This window comes from Jaculus jaculus, chromosome 9, assembly GCF_020740685.1.
Source record: "Jaculus jaculus isolate mJacJac1 chromosome 9, mJacJac1.mat.Y.cur, whole genome shotgun sequence".
In the NCBI taxonomy this organism is placed as follows: Eukaryota; Metazoa; Chordata; class Mammalia; order Rodentia; family Dipodidae; genus Jaculus; species Jaculus jaculus.
The window spans coordinates 132649277-132671232 of NC_059110.1; the positions used below are offsets into that span (position 1 = coordinate 132649277).

The 21956-nt window shown below is 47.1% G+C and overlaps 1 protein-coding gene and 1 pseudogene across 2 annotated transcripts in view; one reads left to right on the plus strand and one right to left on the minus strand.

Annotated features, from left to right (window-relative positions):
- Pitpnc1 (phosphatidylinositol transfer protein cytoplasmic 1) overlaps nt 1-21956 on the plus strand; it is a 334848-nt gene that overhangs the window by 126373 nt on the left and 186519 nt on the right. The window lies entirely within an intron of this gene.
- On the minus strand, nt 8582-9300 carry LOC101597977 (annotated as a pseudogene).

The window sequence follows — 21956 nt, forward strand, 5'->3', positions numbered from 1 at the left end:
ATGTCATAGTTATGGTGACTAGTTACACATACTACTTTGCTGGTTCCATTGCTTATCGCCAGACACGCACTTCTCAGCATCTAGGGCAGATCTTCAAGTGGACAGCTGTTCTCCGGGGCACCCAGAGGGGTGCTTGCCAGTCCTAGTGCTGCCCTTGCCCACAAAGGACAGCTCAGCCATATGTAAGGTTTTTACAATCATGCTCTTTTTTCCTCTCAGAATTTTTGTTTGTTTGTTTGTTTGTTTGTTTGAGGTAGGGTCTCACTCTGGCCCAAGCTGACCTGGAATTCACTATGGAGTCTCAGGGTGGCCACGAACTCATGGCAATCCTCCTACCTCTGCCTCCCAAGTGCTGGGATTAAAGGCGTGCACCACCACGCCCGGCTTCCTCTCAGAATTCTTAAGATAGTGTCCCTTTGCATTTTCACCAGTGACACCAGCTCCCTCCTCTGTGCCTCAACTGCCCCAGAGCTTGTGGGCGTCCCTCTATTGAGTCGTTGACCTTCAGTCATTTTTCTGCCCTTGAAGCCCTTTTCCTGCCTACCTGGGCACCGGGAAGCTTCATGTCCTTTTAATTCCCTTCCCTCCCCTACTAAGTTACATGCTTGGGAGATAAAACAGTATGCACTAGGCAGATATTAATTAATGATACCAAAAGGTCACTGTATTATAGGTAAGCACATAAATCATGTTCATACCTGCCTCTTACCAACCAAAAGAATTCCAATAGACTTTAATGAAAGAAAAGATGAGCCAGAAGAGGTAAAGGAAGATGTTACATAACTTTTCAGATTAGCTGATACAAGTTTTCCTAAGTATATAATCTTTGTAGATTTATTTTTTGTTTGCTTTTGTAAAAAATACACACACATACACATGCATATGTACATACATATGTATATGTATGTATATATTGCTGGGAGTGGTGGCACACACCTGTAATTCTAGCACTTGGGAGGCAGCGGTCGAAGGATCACTGTGAGTTCGAGGCCACCCTGAGACTACATAATGAATTGCAGGTCATCCTGGGCTAGAATGAGACTCTACTTCAAAAAAGCAATAGTAAAGTAACTATATATTTGCACACGTGTGGGCATTCATGCAAAATAGTACCTCTTGCTGCTGCCAACAAAAACCAGGTCCCTGGCCACGTTTGGCATCTTGCTTTACCTGGGCACTGGGGAATTGAACCCAGAGTGGCAGGCTTTGCAAGCATGTGCTTTAAGTCACTGAGCCATCTCCCCAGCTCTGCTTTATGTTTTTTTTTTTTTTTTGGTTTTTCGAGGTAGGGTCTCACTCTGGTCCAGGCTGACCTGGAATTAACTCTGTCATCTCAGGGTGGCCTTGAACTCATGGCGATCCTCCTACCTCTGCCTCCCGAGTGCTGGGATTAAAGGCGTGCGCCACCACGCCCGGCCTGCTTTATGTTTTTGAAATAGGGTCTCTCTGTGTAGTTCAAGCTGGTCTAGATCTTACATCACAGACAAAGCTGGTCTTGACGACCTGGTCCTAGCTCTACTTCCTAAGTGCTGGGATGATAAGTACAAGACACCATTCCTGCATTCTTAACCCCCTGCCTCAGCGTCCCAGAGTGCTGGAATCACAGGGGCACGCCCCCGTGCTCGCACCTTTCTCCCACGAAATTACTGCTTTAATCACGAATTTTAGTCTGTGAAAGCACACGTGGCTCGCATAGGATGGGGGAAGCAGGAATTTCTTCAGACTAAGTTGGCTTTTTTTTTTTTTTTTTTTTTTTTTGAGGTAGGGTCTCACTCTAGCCCAGGCTGACCTGGAATTCACTATGGAGTCTCAGGGTGGCCTCGAACTCACCGCGATCCTCCTACCTCTGCCTCCCAAGTGCTGGGATTAAAGGTGTGTGCCACCACGCCCAGCTCTAAGTTCGCTTTTAATTGAAAAAAGTTTATAAATTCTGTGGGTGTATATTTTACAAACTGCAAATAAATTCATTTTCCATTTTAAATGATTTATTTGGACAATGAAGTAAATTCAGAACAGTGGTGTGTGTGTGTGTGTGTGTGTGTGTGTGTGTGTGTGTTGCTGGGAATGAAGTGTAGAGCTTTCACAAGCTAGTCAAAAATTATACCTTTAAGCTATGTGCCATCCCTTTTATTTATTTCTTCTTTTACTTTAAAAGGTTATTTAGAGAGAGAGAGAGAATGGGCACACCAGGACCTTCAGCTGCTGCAAATGAACTCCAGACACACACACCCTCTTGTGCACGTGTGCAACACTGTGCACTTGCATCACTGTGTGCCTGGCTATGTGGGACCTGGAGGTTCAAACGTGAGTTCTTAGGCTTTGCAGGCAAGTACCTTAAATGGTAAGCCATACCTCCAGCCCTGAAGTTTTGTTTTGATTTATTTTGTTTTGTCTTGTTTTTTAATGAGAGGGAGAGAATTGGCCAGTAGTGCCTCCACCCACGGGAATCAAACTCCAGATGCGTGCATCCCCTTGTGCACGTGTGCGACACCGCATCCTGTGTCACTGTGTGTGTCTGGCTGGGACCTGGAGAGTCGAACATGAGTCCTTAGGCTCTGCAGGCAAGCAAGCGCCTTAACCACTAAGCCATCTCTCTAGCCCATCATTCCTTTTATTTTATTAAAATTTTTTTTATTTTTCAAGGTAGGGTCTCTCTCTTGCTCAGGCTGACCTAGAATTCACTATGGAGTCTCAGGGAGGCCTCAAACTCACAGCGATCCTCCTACCTCTGTGTTGGGATTAAAGGTGTGTGCCACTATGCCGGGCAACTTTTTTTTTTTTTGTAATTATAAAATTTTGAATTCAGCTAATATCTTCTTACTAACTCTATACAGTGTTAGGGTTGTTAAGCAAAAATTTTAACAAAAATGTTTATATAGTTTTCATTGAGTAATTGGGAATTGATTAAATTATATCCATATAAGGGGATGTCTTATGTGATCATTAAAAATTTTTGGCTTTTAAAGTCACTTTGTAGCCCAAGCTAGTCATATTCTAGATCCTTCCATGTCTGCCTTTTGAGTTCTAGGATTATTTCTGTCAGCTACCATACTCTCACTCACCATTGATAACTTTCGAAGAATATTTAAGGATATAGAAAATGCTGATAAAATATTCAGTTAGAAAAAGCACATTACAAAGTGATATATTCAGTGTAATTTCCTTTTCATCTAAAAAATTCAAAACTAAAAAGAGTATGTTTCTAAATGTCAATATTGCTTATTTCTGGATCAGTAATTTTTTCCCCATATTCTGATTTTCCTGAAATGAAAACAAATGGGTTTTAGGACCAGATGGTATAGTGTGATGGTGGTGGTGGCAATGGTGTTTTAAGGACAAGGCTCTGCTTTTTAGGATTCAAGGCAATGGGTACCTTCTTTCCTACTTCAGAGATCTATTTTGAGCTCTTGAAGAAAGAGATTAAAGAAGGGCCTTGGAGGAAGGGTGAATCGGAGAATTATACCGAGAACCCATTTATGTCCAGCAACTGGCCGGAGCGGATGGAGAGCAGGGCCCCAGCTGCGGAGAGCTGCACGTCCTGTGAGAAGTCGGCGTTGGCTGCAGGCTTTGGGGAAGATCGTGGAAGGTTTCGTTCAGATCTGCGGCAAGAGAATCATCATGTCAAGGGCACATCTGTGTGTAGACAGGAAACTCTGGAAGGAGGGCTGAGGCCAAGCTGAGGACTGGAAGGTCTGCTAGGAGCAGTGCTCCCTCTGGCTCTGGCTCTGGCTCTGCTGTGACGTCTTTGTTCTTTGTCACTTCTGAATTGGACCCAGCCCACCGTTCTCCTCAGGGCTAACTTCCACTCCACCCGAACTCCCTGCAGCATGATCTTCCAGTCCAGATCTGTTCCTGGCTCCAAACCACTGTGTGTTTCATCACGTCCCACTCATCTCACCTAAAGTTGTCCAGTGACTTTTTTTAGCCTTCTAGAACCTTCCGTCCCCTCAGCTGGGCCTGCTGGTACATGCTTGGAATCAGCAAGGCTGAAGCAGGAGGATTGTGAGTTCTAGGCTATCCTGAGTTACATAGCAAGTCCCTGTCTTAAAAACAAACAGGCTCCAAGGAGGTATCTCAACAGGTAACATTGTTGGCTGTGCATGAAGAACTGAGTTCGATCCTCAACACCTATGTAAAAAGCCAGGCATGATTACACATGCCTGTTACCCTGGCACCAGGTGGCGCAGAGACAGGATGATCACTGGGGCTCACTAGTCAGCCAGTTTAACCCCCCCCAAAAAAAAGGACTGGAGAGATGACTTAGTGGTTAAGGTACTTGCTTACAAAGTCAAAAGACCCAGGTTCAATTCCCCAGGACCCACATAAGCAGTGGCTGGAGCCCTGGTGTGCCCATCCCATTCCCTCTCTCTCTCATCCTTTCCAAATTGGAGATTGGCAGGGAGAACCAAAGCTGTTCACCCCTGTGGAACTAAGGGCATTCCTTATAGAAATCATTAGAAACAGTCATTGTGTTTTTATTTAGGGTAATTGTGGGCCAGTCACTCTTCTCTGGAAGAATCCATTGAGAAATGTACTTATTTCCAGGGAGAGTGAGTGGATCTGGAGGTCAGCTGGAGAGCCTGGATAAAATCTTCTAGAACACAGTCCCTTCAGATCAATCCAGGTTACTTCACTCTAAACAGAGCTTGCTTGCTTTTTTCATTGGCTTGTGAACTGCTTTGGGAAGACAGGGGCCTCCTTTGATTTAGTGAAGTCAGGGCTTGCGGTTGCTCTCTCAGATTTGGGAAGGTTGGAACTCCGGGCTGCGCTCTGGGAGCTGGGTGAGGAGGAAGCAGACGGCAGCCATGGACACTGGGTTTGTCCCTCCTTCCTCAGTCCTAGGTCCCACACTCCCCCAGGTCTGAGACCAGAGGTGCACAGGAGGCATCCACATTTAATGTCTGCTGCTCTGCATACCTGGTAGCCAGAGCCTTTAGTGAGCTCCTTTGGTGGCTCTGAAGCCCATTTTCAGCACACCCCAGCCTCACCCCATAACTAACTCCGATCTGCAGAGCTAACATGCACACCCATTACCTCCTGTCCCGGCGGCCCTCTGGTCACAAAGCGAGTGCCTTTGCTTTGACCCCGGGGCTATTGCTTACTTGCCTTTCTGAGTTCCTGTTTCCAGAGCCCCCGTACTACCCAGCCTCAGAAGGAACCTTCTAGTTGACCACCCAACTCCACAAGGATTCTCAAGCCATTTTGTCTTCCTTCCTCCCCAGGAATTGGAAGTGTGCCCTGCATTTCAGCATGCAATCCTCCCCGTGCCAGCTTGTTATTTCTTCTACATGAAGAGTATGTGCTTCAAGTCTTTTCTTTGAGGTAGGGTCTCACCCTAGCTCAGGATAACCTGGATGGAATTCACTATGTCGTCAGAGGGTGGCCTTGAACTCATGGCAATCCTCCTATGTCTGCCCCCCAAGTGCTGGGATTAAAGGTGGGCATCACCATGCCGCCAAAACTTTTTTTGTTTGTTTTGTTTTGATTTTCGAGGTAGGGTTTCACTCTAGCCCAGGCTGACCTGGAATTCACCATGTAATCTCAAGCTGGCCTTGAATTTATGGTGATCCTCCTACCTCTGTCTCCCAAGAGCTGGGATTAAAGTCGCCCAGCTCAGGCCAAAACTTTTTTTTTTTTATTTTTTTAAATTAATTGATTTATTTATTTGAGAGCGACAGACACAGAGAGAAAGACAGATAGAGGGAGAGAGAGAGAATGGGCGCTCCAGGGCTTCCAGCCTCTGCAAATGAACTCCAGACGCGTGCGCCCCCTTGTGCATCTGGCTAACGTGGGACCTGGGGAACCGAGCCTCGAACCGGGGTCCTTAGGCTTCACAGGCAAGCGCTTAACCGCTAAGCCATCTCTCCAGCCCTCAGGCCAAAACTTTTAACAAGTAGTTTCCCAGCATCCTCTGTGAAGTACATGTCCCATCACCCTGTCTGCCATCACTGCCGTTAACTGGGCAGTCTTTGTAGTTTTCTTTTTCCTCGTCGCATCCAGGTGTGCGTGCGCATTTTAACAGAACTCTTGCTGTACCTACTGTTTTGCAGCTCCTCACCCCCACCCACCCCTACTTAATGGCGCATTTGGGGCATCTTTCCATTTTGGCAAATAGAGACCTATTTCATGATTTAATGGCCGTATTGTATTTCATTATTTGGATGTACCGTGATTTATCTAAATGGTCCCCCTGATGGACAATTGGAGTCTTTCCAGCTTTTTATTGTTGCATATAAAGTGGGCATGAGTAATCTTAAGCAGATGAATCTCTGAACAATTGCAAAAGGGTTTCTCTAGGAGAAATTCCTAGGTAGAGTGGCTAGATCAGATGGCTGAAACACTGTGCCTTTTAACAGCTATCACCAGGCCTTTTCCTAAAGGGTTTAATCACTTTCCTCTCTTGGAACAATGTGGATAAAAGGCCTGTTCTCACCAACACAGGCCTGCTGTATTAATCTTTCTTTTTCTCCTTCCCTTTCTCCCTCCTCCCCTCCCTTTTGAGACAGGTCCCACATATCCCAAGCTATTCTCAGACCTCCAGTGTAGCTGAGGCTGACCTTGAACTTCTGATCCTCTTGCCTCCACATGCATGTATAGGCCAGGGGATGATTTCAGGTGTCGGTTCTCAGGTGGTGTCTGCCATCAGTACAGGATCTCTCACTGGCTTGGAGTTTACCAATTAGGCTAGATTGGCTGGCCAGTGAGCCCCAAGCATCTGCCTGTCTCCACTGCCCCAGGGCCAAGATTACAAGTGCTTGTTGACACACCCTGTTTTTTATTTCTTTTCACTTGTCATTCTGAGGCTCAACCTTAGGTCCTACAAGCACTTTACTGACCAAGCTGTCTCCCCAGTGCCTATAAAAATAGTTTTTAATGTGTTTAATTTTTAAGAAGTTGATTGACTATTATTTTACCCTAAGAAAAGCTAGGTTTGCTGGGCACAGTAGCACACACTTGTATTTCCAGCCTTTATAGGAAGACAAGGCTGGAGAAGGCTCTCTCATTCCAGGTTAGCCTGGGGTACATAGGGAGGCCCTATTTTAGGAAGGAAGGCAGGAAGGAAGGGAGGGGGAAGGAAGGAGGGAAGGAGAAAGGAAAAGAGGAAAAGGAAAGGAAGGAAAAGAAAAAAGAAAAGAAAAAAAGAACAGCTACTCTTTTCTAGACACTATGGGAATACTGAGAAAATTTAAAATGTAGCTCCTATCCTGAAGGAATTTATCCAACTGGGGCACAAAGCTCCATCATTCATTCATTAGGTCACTCAGTTATTCAACATGCCCTAAACATCTACACTTCAGTCTGATGACACTAGGAGTTGGGGGATAAAAGATAAAATCCAGGTGTGTAAGTCTTGTTTGTTTGCTTTGTTTTTCTGGGTTGAGTCTCTCTCTGCAGCCCCAGGCAGTGTTCCCGCCTCTGCCTTCAAAGTGCTGAGATTAAAGGCACTTTCTCTTAGGGCTGGAGAGATGGCTTAGCAGTTAAGGCACCTGCCTGCAAAGCCAAATGGGCTTAAGTTCAATTCTCCAGAACCCACATAAGCCAGATGCTCAAGGTGGTGCATGCATATGGAGTTCGTTTGCAGAGGCTGGAAGCCCTGACGCTCCTATTCTTTATCTGCCTCTTTCCCTCTCTCTCAAATAAATAAATAATATTTGGAAAAAGTTTTTTAGTAATTCACTCTCAGAGTGACTTCCAGTGTAAGAGAGAGCACAGATATAAAAGGAGTATACTGTGGTAACTGCAGTGATAAATGTGTAATAGTCATTAAATTATGAAGTTAAATATCAATACTTTAAAATACAATGGAAGCCCAGTGTGGTGGTGCACGCCTTTAATCTCAGCGTTTGGGAGGCAGAGGTAGGAGGATCACCATAAGTTTGAGGCTGCCCCAAGACTATATAGTGAGTTCCAGGACAGCCTGAGCTAGAGTGAGACCCTCCCTCAAACAAAGGCAAACTTAAAAGAATAAAATGTAATGGAAGAGCCATCACAAAGTAGTACATGACTTGATGGTAGCCAAGTAGACCTAAAGCTCATCTCGCCTATCAATGTGTTCTTTGGGACACTGGGGAGACATCAAGAGGAGTGTGCTGAGACCAGAACTCCGAGGTGCCATCAGGTTGTGACTCATTCCCCACCGGCGTAGTAAAAGCTCTTGAGGTCTTTATTCACACCGTGCCTGGCGGTAGGTGTCCTAATGTTTCCCTCCCTTATTTTTACTCTGGAGTCCTTTCCCTGATGGCGTGACACCCTCTGGAACTAGCATTCTTTATGATTGCTGTGGGGAAAGGCTGACGTAGCAGTTAACCTTCTTTTTTTTTTTATTTTTTTATTTTTTTACTTTGTCAATACGTTTATTGTCTTTCTGTAAAAAAATTCTTCATAGAAAATTCCTTTAGTGGGCCGGGCGTGGTGGCGCACACCTTTAATCCCAGCACTTGGGAGGCAGAGGTAGGAGGATCGCCGTGAGTTCAAGGCCACCCTGGGACTCCATAGTGAATCCTAGATCAGCCTGGACTAGAGTGAAACCCTACTTCGAAAAACTCAAAAAAAAAATAAATAAAAATAAAAGAAAATTCCTTTAGCTCTTAGCAGCCCGTTCCTGAGCTCTGAGGAAGCTTGCCTTCTTTTGAGTGACCCGATCTTTCTTCTGGGCAAGGGACATTTTAGGACGATTCCACCTCTTCTTCTTAACTTCTCTCTTGGGCTTCTCACAGACTGGATTCTCTCGTACAGCAGCATGGGCTTTCTTATACGTCTCCTCCACCATGTCTGGAGTGACACTGTTCTTTATGCACTGAGAGAACTGTTTCTTCCATCAGGTGACGCATGTGATCTGCAGCATTCTGACCCACGGTGGGCCTGCTACCACGTGAAGGCACCAGGCTGGCCATCAATGCTCTCCACATTGTATTCCTCTCCAGTCACCTCCACTTGGCCTTCACAGATCTTGTCCATGCCAAACCTACTGAGAAGCCTGCGGGCCAGCAGCGGGCCAGTACAAAAAGCCGCCGCATAGTTTGTTAGGCCGACTTTCACACCGTATTTTGGCAGTTCGTGAACATATGCTGTGCAGACTATCATATCCCCTTCTATACGGGCATAAGCAATCTGACAAATGATATCTCTGTTAGTTACACAAGCAATCATCCCGTATCTGGGTGCTTTGTGCTTATTTTTGCCTTGGATCACCAAGCGTTTGTGAGCATAGTAGTCAGTTTTACCGTTTCGTTGCCTCCTAAATTTCACTTGGTATTTCTAAAAGTAGGTCTTATTCTTGACAAGTTTAACAAACTCCATCCCGTGACCGGGGCCCCACACAGACCTGCAGGCCGAGGGCCGGAGCCCCTGCGCACGCGCCAGCAGGTACCTTCTTGCTGCTGGTGCAAAGCACCCAGCCAGGGGATGGAGAGATGGCTCAGCAGTTAAGTCGTTTGCCTGCAGTATATAAGGACCCAGGATCAACTCCCCAGCACCCCATGTAAGCCAGATGCACAAGGTGGCACACGCATCTGGAGTTTTGTTTATAGTGGCTGGAGGTCCCTGGCATGCCCATTCTCTGTCTCTCTCTTCTTGCAAGGAAAAAACGAAAAAACAAAAAAAACAAAAAAAACCACCCAATCAAAAGCAACATATGGAAGGAATGAGTTTATTTCGGCTTAGTTTTGAGTGGAACTGTCATCCCAGCAAACAGCATGGCAAGAAGTGGTTCTAGTGAGCTAGCTCCAGCAAGGGCCTTGGGCTGTAGCGCCCCAAGGTCCTCCCTAAGTGACACCCCTCCTCCACAAAGGATCCTCTGCCCAAATTACCACCAGCTGGGGACTGAAGATGAGGCTTAATCACAAACACAAGCTATGGAGATTTCACATTCAAACTACTATGCTGGTATAGATGCTGTTTGTATAGATAGCTGATGGCTCTTAACTTTGTTGGAGACATGGATGTTTTAAGAAAAGGATGGTTAGGGCTAGAGAGATGGCTTAGCAGTTAAGTGCTTGCTTGTGAAGCCCAAGAACCCTGGTTTGAGGCTCGATTCCCCAGGACCCACGTTAGCCAGATGCACAAGGGGCTGCACATGTCTGGAGTTCATTTGCAGTGGCTGGAGGCCTTGGCGCATCCATTCTCTCCCTCTCTCTCTCCCTCTCCCTCTCTCTCTCTCTCTCTCTCTCTGCCTCTATCCCTCTCTGTCTGTCAGTCTCAAATAAATAAATAAAAATTAAAAAATAAGAATAAAATAAAAAAGAGAAAAGGATGGCTGGGGAAGATGGTGAACTGTTGAGGAACCCCTGAAACCCCACCCAGTACCGTATCTGCCCCCCACCCCGCTGCTGCCCTGCCGCCACCTCCACGGCTGGGGAAATCAAAGAAGGAAGGAAATTCCAGGTAGGGGCCATTGATGTGTGCTGAGACAGAAGGGGCTGGAAGCAATGCGTCTGCCAGTTACCAGTCCATTCCACCATGGTGAGACTATGGGGAGTGGGGACGAGGTAGACTTGGGCAAAGCCAAAGTGTGTGGCATGGCCTAAACTTCTTGGTAGGGAATGATCAGACCCTAGTGCCTGTGACTTGGAAGTCAGGGCAGACCAGGGCCCAAGATGACATTCTCATGTTGGGAGGTACAGTCAGAAAGACAGGAGACCACAACTTCCACACATTAAAAAAAAAACAAAAACATGTTCTGAACCCGTAGAAATGTCCCCTCATAGTCACCAGGGAGCCGAGTATCCCATCTGTTAACTCGTTCTAAGAATTGCATTTGACATGTAGCCGGCCATCCTACCTTGAACGGTTAAAAATCAGATCTGTCTGCCTTCTAATTTTAGAAGGAACTGGGCTGACCTTCATTCCACTGTTGCTAACTGGAGCCCTGTTACCTGGGTGACTGGATTCACAATATGTCAGTATGCAAATCCCATCTGCCCAGGAGGAGAAAGCAAGAAAGGCCTTGCTCCTTGCTTGGCTGTCCGAGGTTCTGGAAACATCTCCCTGGGGGCACAGAAGAAAGGATGTTGGAGAGAAGAAAACCAGGCAGGGACTGTAATGCGCCTTAGCCAGCGCTTTTCCTGCGCTGTTCCCCAGCGGAGGCCTTAGCCCTGCGGTGCGGTGGGGACATCCCTCAGGTGTCGCTCAGAATGCCCCTGGAGGCGTATGGGTCACAAAACATGAGATCCAGATCCCTGGAAGAGCATAATGAAGGCTTTGAATCTTCTGTTCTTGCCTCCCACATGGTCAGTGGGAATCTCATTTCCCACTGATGATGTGAACTGGGCTTCAGCCTGAGCTTTGAAGACAGGTGAACCCAGAGGCCTCCCGCCCGCCCGCTTCTCCCACATCAGGTCCACGGGCGAGGTGAAGGCATTTCTCTTCCCCAGGGAATTTCTACCTCCACTTTTTGCCCCCACTCATTGCCGGCTGGGGTTTCCTCTCACATGTGGAAAGACCGAGCCCCCAAGGCAGGGGCTGTTCCCTTTCATGAAATAGCTGTCACTCAGCTGTCAGGTGAGGGAGTATCTTCCACCCACACAATTGGTGAGTCCACATGAGATGGACTCTTTAATTTGAAATTTTTACTTCAGACCACAAGGACATCCATGGGTGGCCATGCTTCCCTGAGACAGAGAGAGATAGTGTGTGTGTGTCATTTCATGTGTGAGGACCACTTTCTAAGGGTAGGACCAAGCCGGGCGTGGTGGCACACGCCTTTAATCCCAGCACTTAGAGGCAAAGGTAGGAGGATCGCCATGAGTTCAAGGCCACCCTGAGACTACAGAGTGAATTCTATGTCAGTCTGGGCCAGAGTGAGACCCTACCTCAGGAAAAAAAAAAAAAAAAAAAAGAAAGAAAAAAGAATAGGAGCAAGACCTCAGGCTCTTAGCTTCAAATTGTGTCCTCACCTCTGGTGACTTCCTCTGTCTGTCTGTCTGTCTGTCTGTCTGCTAGCCGCATCTTAAAGCAGCAGGCAGGAGTGAGAACAAGTGACTTTACTTTCTACCTTTCTTCACCCAGATCATTCAGTGGCCTGTTCTCGAGATGCCAAGCAATTGGCCAAGAAGGTCAGTGACTGCATAGACGCCAGAGCTGGACTGCCTGCCTGCCCGGCCTCAGATCCCAGCCGGACTGCCTGCTAGCTGGGTGACCTTGGGATAGTTACCTAACCTCCCGACGCGTCGGCTTCTTCCTTGCCAAATAGAAGCAAAAACACTGCCTACCTCGGAGTCATTGTGAGAATTAAGTAGATACAGTATAAATATTTTAGCACCAGGCTGAGCCCGGGGATGCCAGTGCTGCATAGCGGCTTCTTGGATGACTTCTGTCATGCCTCTGCGGGGACCCTAGTGAAGCCAGAGAGTTTTGTTGTAAGCAAGCGACTTCCTCCTTCCTTCTTGTGGGGTTATTCCCTGTCTTCGAACATACCAAGTCACTGGCAATGGGCACCTCTCCCACACAACTGTCCCTCATGCTGGTCTCTCTTTCTCTCTTTCTTTCTTTTCTTTTGTTTTTTCAAGGTAAGGTCTTGCTCTAGCCCAGGCTGACCTGGAATTCACTACGGAGTCTCAGGGTGGCCTTGAACTCACAGCAATCCTCCTACATTTGCCTCCCGAGTGCTGGGATTAAAGGCGTGTGCCACCACTTCCGGCTCTGCTCTCTCTTTTTTTAATTTTTAAAAATTTTATTTATTTATTTGAGAGAGAGAGTAAAAGGCAGAGAGAGAGAGAATGAATGGGCACACCATGGCTCCAGCCACTGCAAACGAACTCCAGATGCATGCACCCCCTTGTGCTTACGTGAGTCCTGGACAAGCAAGCCGGGGTCCTTTGGCTTTGCAGGCAAATGCCTTAGCTGCTAAGCCATCTCTCAAGCCCTCTGCTCTCTTTCTAACCTCTTGCGCGCGCATGTGTGTGTGTGTGTGTGTGTGTGTGTGTGTGTGTGTGTGCACACACATGCAAATACATGTCTTGTGCATAGAGAGGCCAGAGGAAGACATCAGGTGTCACTGTCCTGCCTTGCTTCTCTGAGATAGTCTCTTTCTTTTTTTAAAAAAAATTTTATTTATTTATTTATTTGAGAGTGACAGACAGAGAGAGAAAGAGGCAGATAGATAGAGAGAATGGGCGCGCCAGGGCCTCCAGCCACTGCAAACGAACTCCAGACGCGTGCGCCCCCTTGTGCATCTGGCTAACGTGGGTCCTGGGGAACCGAGCCTAGAACCGGGGTCCTTAGGCTTCACAAGCAAGTGCTTAATCGCTAAGCCATCATCTCTCCAGCCCATGAGACAGTGTCTCTCTGAACCTGGAACTCACTTTTGCAGTTGAACTGGCTGGGGTTTCTGGCGTGGGTGCTGGGGGTCGAACTCAGGTTCTTGTGCTTGGGCGGCCAGCACTCTTACCCATTGAACCGTCTCCCCAGGACCCCCCCCCCTTGCACATTGGGTTCTGCTGTTTTAGCATCTCACATTAATCATCTGAAATGTGAGGTCGGCTCCTTTGTCTTCCGGCAATGTGACGAAAGGGTGCCCTGTGGCTGGAAAGGTGCTGGTGATAGTTGGTCAATGGACCACGTGCCCAAGTGAAGGACAGGTGGGTGTGAGCAGCCAGGCCGTGCTGCTCCCGTGCTTTACTCTTGGCTTCGGAAGCTGCTTGTTCGTTGTTCTTGTTTTCACAGGGAACCTACCTCTGTCGTGTGTGTGTGTGTGTGTGTGTGTGTGTGTGTGTGTGTGTGTGTATGTGTGTGTGAGAGAGAGAGAGAGAGAGAAAGAGAGAGAGAGAGAGAGAGAGAGAGAGAGAGCAGGAGGGAAGGGAGAATGGTGTAGCTGCAGTGAAAACAATCAGACGGCTCCTCCACAGGGTCAGATGTTGTGCCCCTGTGACCCAGCAGTCCTGCTCCCGGCAGAAAGATGAGCTGAGGGCTCTCCAGAGACACAGACATTCACAGCGCCAGGATTCATAACAGCCACAAGGCGGAAGCCCCCCCAATGTCCCTCAGTGGGTGGATAAGCAAAATGTGGTATGTCCATGCAATGGAATCATATTCAGTAACGAAAGGCAAGTACTGATTTTGTCACAGCACAATGGGTAAACCTTTAAATGAGAAACCAGCCGGGCGTGGTGGCGCACGCCTTTAATCCCATCACTTAGAGGCAAAGGTAGGAGGATCGCCATGAGTTCAAGGCCACCCTGAGACTACAGAGTGAATTCTATGTCAGTCTGGGCTAGAGTGAGACCCTACCTCAAAAAAAAAAAAAAAAAAAAAAAAAAAAGGAAAAAAAGAAAAAAAAAGAACGGAAGGAAGGAAGGAAGGAAGGAAGGAAGGAAGGAAGGAAGGAACCAGTCACGGGCTGGAGAGATGGTTTAGCAGTTTAGGCACTTGCCTGCGAAGCCTAAGGACTCAGGTTCAATTCCCCAGTACCCATGTAAGCCAGATGCACAAGGTGGCACATGCGTCTGGAGTTCATTTTTAGTGGCTAGAGGCCCTGGCATGCCCATTCTCTTTCTCTATCTGCCTCTTTCTCTCTCAATCAAACAAATAAATAAGTACTTTTTTAAAAATGTCACGTGCTGGGCGTGGTGGTGCATGTCTTTAATCCCAGCACTTGGGAGGCAGAGGTAGCAGGATCGCCATGAGTTCGAGGCCACCCGGAGACTACATAGTGAATTCAGGTCAGCCTGGGCTACAGCGAGACCCTACCTCGAAAAACAAAACAAAAAAGTCATGAAAGGATGTTTACCATATAATTTATTTTTTATTTATTTTTATTTTTATTTATTTGAGAGAGACAGACACAGAGAAAGAGGCAGAGTGAGGGAGAGAGAGAGGGAGAGAATGTGCACGCTACGGCTTTCAGCCATTGCAAACGAACTCCAGATACATTTGCCCCCTTGTGCATCTGGCTAATGTGGGTCCTGGGGAATTGAGCCTTGAACTGGGGTCCTTAGGCTTCACAGGCAAGCGTTTAACCACTAAGCTATCTCTCCAGCCTATATAATTAATTTATAAGAAACATCCAGAATCAACACTTCCAGAGACAGAGATCAGAGCAGTGGCTGCCAGGACCTGTCCTGGGCTCAGGGAGAATAAGGAATGACAGTTCACGAGTCTGGGATTTCATCTGGGTGATGAAAACTTACCGGAATTAGGGTCTGATGCTACTTGCACACCTTGTGAGAATGGTAAGAATCACTGAGTTATGTACTCCAAAAACAATGGTACAGTCTGGTACAGCGTATAAAGTCAACTCCAAGACAGCTTCCTCAAGAACAGCTGCCACATAGAATAGTGGCAGTCCACCAGGAAAACATAAACAATCAAAAAAAAATTATTTGAAGCTGGTGTGGTGGCACATACCTTTAATCCCAGCACTGGGGAGGCAGAGGTAGTGAGTTCAAGACCAGCCTGGTACTACAGAGTGAGTTCCAGGTCAGCCTGGGTTAGAGATCCTACCTCAAGATAAATAAATGAATAAAATAAAAAATAAAGATGCTTTGCAGGGGCGTGCCGTCTGCTCAGTGGTAGAGCCACTTGCCTGGCTTGTGAGGAGGAAGAGGATGGAGGTTTCCGCCCAACGAAGTGGCTTCCCCTTTTCCCACCTACTGAGAATCCGTTCTACGCCTGACTCATGCCTGCTACAGTATGAGTCTACCCTTTACTACGTTCCTGACCAGGCCATGCAGAAAGCACCGAAACAAACAAACAGACAAAGAGCACTTAACGCCGCTCTGTAACAGAAATAGTAGCACATTTACACATCATACCCACCTTAGCCACCCCCGGGCTCCCCTTGGTAATAATTCCTAGCTGCCCCCTTGTGGTACCCTTACCCAAAGTAACTTAAACTGCAAACGTGTATGGGCCTTTTCAGCCTTAAAGTCAACTGCACTGACTTCATCTACATTTGCTACCAGAGCACTCCAGGGGCCAACCTCCAGCCCCCTGATAAATACCGTTGAAGCGTTTGTATAAGTCTACAGATGAGCCTCCCTGCTTTATACCAATCGTACCTCCCCAGGCCCTCTTGGTGCTTACTTGGTGCTCAACCACCAACTCAAATGGGCTTTGCAAAAATAAGAGGTCCATGGGCTGGAGAGATGGCTTAGCGGTTAAGGCACTTGCCTGCAAAGCCAAAGGACCTCGGTTCAATTCCCCAGTATCCATGTAAGCCAGATGCACACCATGCATCTGGAGTTCATTTGCAGTGGCTGGAAGCCCTGGCGTGCTCATTCTTTCACTGTCTCTCAGTCTCTTTCCCTCTCTCAAATAAGTAAATAAAAATATTAAAAAAAAAAAAACCACAAGAGGTCCAGGAAAGAACCTACAGCAAACATTAAAGCATCCTGTGGCCTTTTTACACCCATTAAGATGGCTACAGTCCACAGAAGGGAAGTAAGTGTTGATGGGAGTGTGGGGAAGTGACAACCCCTGGGCACTGCGGAGGGGAAAGCAAAGTGGAGTCACTACTGAGGAAGCAGTTTGGGGGTCCCTTAAAAAGTTGAGCATAGAGGCCTGTTGTGGTGGTGCACGCCTTTAATCCCAGCACTCGAGAGACAGGTAGGAGGATCTCCATGAGTTCAAGGCCACCCTGAGACTACGTAGTGAATTCCAGGTCAGCCTGAGATAGAATGAGATCCTACCTGAAAATAAATAAATAAAAGTGGGAGCTGGAGAGATGGCCTAGTGGTTAAGATCTTTGCCTGCAAAGCCAAAGGACTCTAGTTTGATTCCCCAGGGTCCATGTAAGCCAGATGCACAAGAGGGCACGTGTGTCTGGAGTTCATTTGTAGTGGCTGGAGGCCCTGGCATGCCCATTCTCTCTCTCTTTTTCTTTTCTCTCTCAAATAAATAAATAAAATATTAAAAATTGACCAAAAAATACCCCAACTGATCTAGAACACAGAGTATTACCCCTGTACTCCCAAGAGTTAATGAAGACAGGTAAAATTTGGTATTCCAAACCCAGAAATTGCTACATTTAAAACTCTGTCATCTGGTAGCCCTGTCCGTTCCCAGTCTCCTTCATAACCTCCTAAGGGAGGATGTGAGCAAGTCCCCAAAGCCACCGTGAGGATGCAATTAACCATATTTTCTAAGAGTTGAGAGGAAACATAAGTACACAGCAAGCAAAGCGATCGATAGGAAATAATGTTCTTCACAGGGTAGTTTTTCTTATTGTACAATGGCAAAGTGCACAGATCAAATTGACCTGGTACATTTACTTACTAACTTTTCATTTGATGCTGGACAGTGGGCCTTAAACGGCTACAGCTCTAGCCATCTCAACTGCTTTTGTGATTAAGCGTGGGTCTCATATAGCCTAGGCTGGCCTCAAACTTGCTATGTTGCCACTGGCCTTGAACTACTGATCTTCTTTTTTTTAATATATATTTTTTTATTTATTTGTTTGACAGAGAAAGAGGGAGAGGTAGAGAGATAGAGAGAGAGGGAGGAGGGAGAGAATGGGCGCGCCAGGGCCTCCAGCCACTGCAAAAGAACTCCAGACGCATGCACCCCCTTGTGCATCTGGCTAATGTGGGTCCTGGAGAATTGAACCTGGATTCTTTGGCTCTGCAGGCAAACGTTTTAACCGCTAAGCTATCCCTCCAGCCCACTACTGATCTTCTTGCCTCTACCTCCTAAGCAGTGGGATTACAGGTGTGCGCACACACACACACACACACATGTGTGTGTGTACTATTATGGTATGTGTGTGTGTGTGTGTGTGGTACGTGTACATGGGCTTGGCATGCAGATGTGTGCATCTCAGGCATGCATGCATGGAGCACCCTTCCTCCATCACTCATTTACACGTCTCCTTGAAGTCAGAGTCTCTCACTGAATCTAGAGCTGCTTCCATTTTAGCCAGACTGGCTGACCAGCAGGCCCCAGGGAGTCTCCTGTCTCCACCCCTAAGGAGACAGGGATTACAGATGTCTGTGGCTACGCCCAGCTTTTTATGTGGGTGATGGGGTTCAAATGCAGACCCTCATTCCTGCACAGCAAGAGCTCCTTCCCATGGAGCCATCTCCCCAATCTTCTAAGCACTTTTTAAAAAAGGTTTTGCTTATTTTTATTTATTTGAGAATAACACAGAGAGAGAGAGAGAGAGAGAGAGAATAGGCACGCCAGGGCTTCCAGCCACTGCAAATGAACTCCAGATGTGTATGCCCCCTTGTGCATCTGGCTAACATGGGTCCTGGGGAATCGAGCCTCGAACCGGGGTCCTTAGGCTTCACAGGCAAGCACTTAACCACTAAGCCATCTCTCTAGCCCCCCCTAAGCACTTTTAATATGATCTTATTTATTTATTTGAGAGAGAGCTGAGAGGAGAGAGAATGGGTGCACCAGGGCCTCTAGCGACTGCAAAGGAACTCCAGATGTATGAGCCACTGTGTGCATCTGGCTTATGTGGGTAGTGGGGAATTGAACTTGGGTCCTTTGGCTTTGCAAGCAAATGCCTTAGCCACTAAGCCATCCCTCCAGCCCCCCTCTAGTGACTTTTAAATGTACAATTCAGTGGCAGTAAATCCATTCTCGGTGTTATACAACCACCACCATCACACCCACCTAGATGTCTGGTAGTGCTAGAGTTTCTTGAAGGGAACCGCAGTACCTTTACAACAGCCACTCCTTGTTTCTCCCACTCTCTGCTCCCCTGTATTCTACTTTCTGTCTCTGTGGATGTCTATTCCAGCCACCCTTGGAATCACGCAACAATTGTCCTTTAGCATCTGGTTTGTTTCACCACATGGCATAGCATTTTAATCTCATCTCTCCACGAACATCCATGGTGCAGCATGTGCCAGCATTCCCTTCCTTTTTATTGGCTGAATGATACTCCACTGCATGGATAGACCATGGTGGTTACCCACTCACCTGTTGGGAGATATCGGGTTGCTACTGTTACCTTTCAGCTATTGTAACTAATGCTGTCATGATTGCTAGTATCCAAGTATTGCTTTTGAGTCTGTACTTTCTATTGTTTTGAGTAGAGACCCAGTGGTGAAATGGCTGGATCCTACAGCAGCAAGCAGAGAGAGATATAGAGGAGAGAGAGAGAGAGAGAGAGAGAGAGGGAGAGAGAGAGAGAGAGAGAGAGAGAGAGAGGGAGAGAGAAGGAATGGGCACACCAGGGACTCCAGCCACTACAAAGTCCAGATGCATGCACCACCTTGTGCATCTGGCTTACATGGGTACTGGGAAATCCATCCCTGGTCGTTAGGCTTTGCAGGCAAGCAAGCATCTCTACCGCCTCTGTTTATTTTATAACAAGGAAAAAATATTCTTAAGCTACTTTTGCTTAAAGCAATGGGGCTTTCAAGCATGGTGGTTCATATCTATAATCCCAGAACTTGGGGGTTGGAGGCAGGAGGATTGCAAATTTAAGGCCAACCTGGGCTCTATATAGTGAGAACCCTGTCTTGAGAAAATGAAAAAAAAAAAAAAGTATGGGGTTCCCTAGAGATAACCGCATACACTTTCTGACTTTGAGTACCACCATGCGTGTGGAGCCCTCCTCCGGAAGGAATAAAGAAACCACTGGAATTTTCCAGGGTTCTGTCTGCAGACTTAACGTGTTATCCTCAACCCCCTCCAGAACCACTTCACAGTGACTAGAGCCACGCGCGACACTTGCCCTGCCAGCCGGCACATCCGTGGGCCGAGCAGTTTGGTGACCTTCAGACTCTCCCGAGAGCTTGTTTTTCTAGGCCTCAAGTGGCTTGGCATGACGTTCACAAAGAACTGCCATTGTTTGGTGGCACATGAGGCAAATGTTTGTCTTTGCATTCAGTCTTTCCTTCTCTTCTCCCAAGGTCCCAGAGACCCAGAAACTAATTGCTGTTGTTAGTGACTGTCTATATCATGTCCCCATTTAGCCAGATGTTGCAGTCCGGTTCGCATTGCTGGTAGAAATCACCCAACCAAGAGCAGCTTCTGGGAAAAAGAGATTTATTTTGGCTTACAGGCTCGAGGGGAAGCTCCACGATGGCAGGGAAAAACGATGGCATGAGCAGAGGGTGGACATCACCCCCTGGCCAACATAAGATGGACCATAGCAACAGGAGGGTGTGCCAAACACTGGCATGGGGAAACTGGCTATAAAGCCCATAAGCCCGCCCCCAACAATACACTCCCACCAGGAGGCATTAATTCCCAAATATCCATCAGCTGGGAACTTAGCATTCAGAACACCTAAGTTTATGGGGGACACCTGAATCAAACCACCACACCAGACCTTCTTCAGCTTTCCCAGATACTGTGTGTCATTGCCCCGGGGGTGGGGATGGGGGTTCATCAATCAATAGCGTCCATAGACTTTTTACAAACAGGGTTCCCTTGTTCTGGAAAGATCGCATTACCCTGATAGCTATCAGATGAATGTCTGTCTTGGGAACACCAAGGCGTAAAGACGAATGTTGACAAAGGCGTCCCATGTAGATGGCAGAGGTTGTATGTCCCAGAAAAGCCGATTCTTGATCTTACCCCCCTTTCCGGTCCTGGGATCGGCTAGGAGTTTATGTTCCGTAGTAAACGTGAGCGCCTTGTTTGCTTGTTAAAGGTCAGACCTGTCATCACACCTCTTCATTTCCTCAAGCTGAGATCCACGTCACAGTTGCTGGCGAATGGCTAGAGAGTTGCAGCGAATGCATCAAGTTCTCACAGCTGGCAGTCTCGCGTCTTTAGAACAGCCCCCAAGGGATCTTCCTCACCAGACGACCGATCTGTCATTCACAGCTCTGCCTCCAATATCTAAGGGGCCTGACACATGACCTGCTTGTTGAAAGAATGATCCAGAATGCACAAGACTCAAGTACCAAGAATGTGCAGTCTGTGTCTAGAGAAATTTCACATGATGCTCTGAAGTAGCTCCTTTTGTGGTTTTGTTTGTTTGTTTGTTTTTAAATTTTTATTTATTTGAGAGCGACAGACACAGAGAGAAAGACAGATAGAGGGAGAGAGAGAGAATGGGCGTGCCAGGGCTTCCAGCCTCTGCAAACGAACTCCAGACGCGTGCGCCCCCTTGTGCATCTGGCTAACGTGGGACCTGGGGAACCGAGCCTCGAACCGGGGTCCTTAGGCTTCACAGGCAAGCGTTTAACCGCTAAGCCATCTCTCCAGCCCTTGTTTGTTTGTTTTGAGGCAGGGTCTCACAGTAGCCCAGGCTGATGACTTTGAACCTTGTGTATAGCCCAGGCTATCCTTGAACTCACAGAGATCCTCCTACCTCAGCCTCCCGAGTGCTAGGATTACAGGCATGAACCACCACACCTGGCTTCCCCTTGTGATTTTGCATTGTGTTCTAGAAGTTTCCATCCTTGCTCTCTTAATGACTCTTCCAGGCTCCCACTAATGGCTGATCTGTTCAACTTGTCATTTATAAAAGCAAGGAAATGACACGCCCCGCCCCTTAGCTGATACTGTCACGTAGCTTGCGAGTGCATATGATATCATTTTGGCTTTTCAGTTTGTGAGCAAGTGAATTCTTGGGGCCTGAGTACCACCACCAAATACATGTAAGCCTTGGGAGATCCGGGCAAAATGTGCACTTTTTTTTTTTTTTTTTTTTTTGTCCTATTCTATAAAGTGCTTGGGGGGATAGGTTCTCCTCCCATTGACTTACCTGTTAGCCACCCCGGGGCTGGCATTGGCCTAGCACCCACACGAAGCCTACCCGGAACCGTTCACCAGGAATGAGTCACTCCGCTTCAGTTCTCCAGAACTTGGAACGGGCTAAACATCACCATGCAGTGCTGCTCATATAGAGTTTGTCACAAAAGGAAGACTTTTTTTTTTAAAGTAAATGTCAATAACCCAACTTTTAAAATCTTTTTTTTTTTTTAATGAGGTTTCATTCCTGCACCCTAGCATAATGTCACAGGCATCACGTCAACAAGGCACCTTAGAAGGCTGCTTATAAAAGTCCAGAAGAAACGATAAATGTGCTGATGTGCTGATATCCTGAAAGG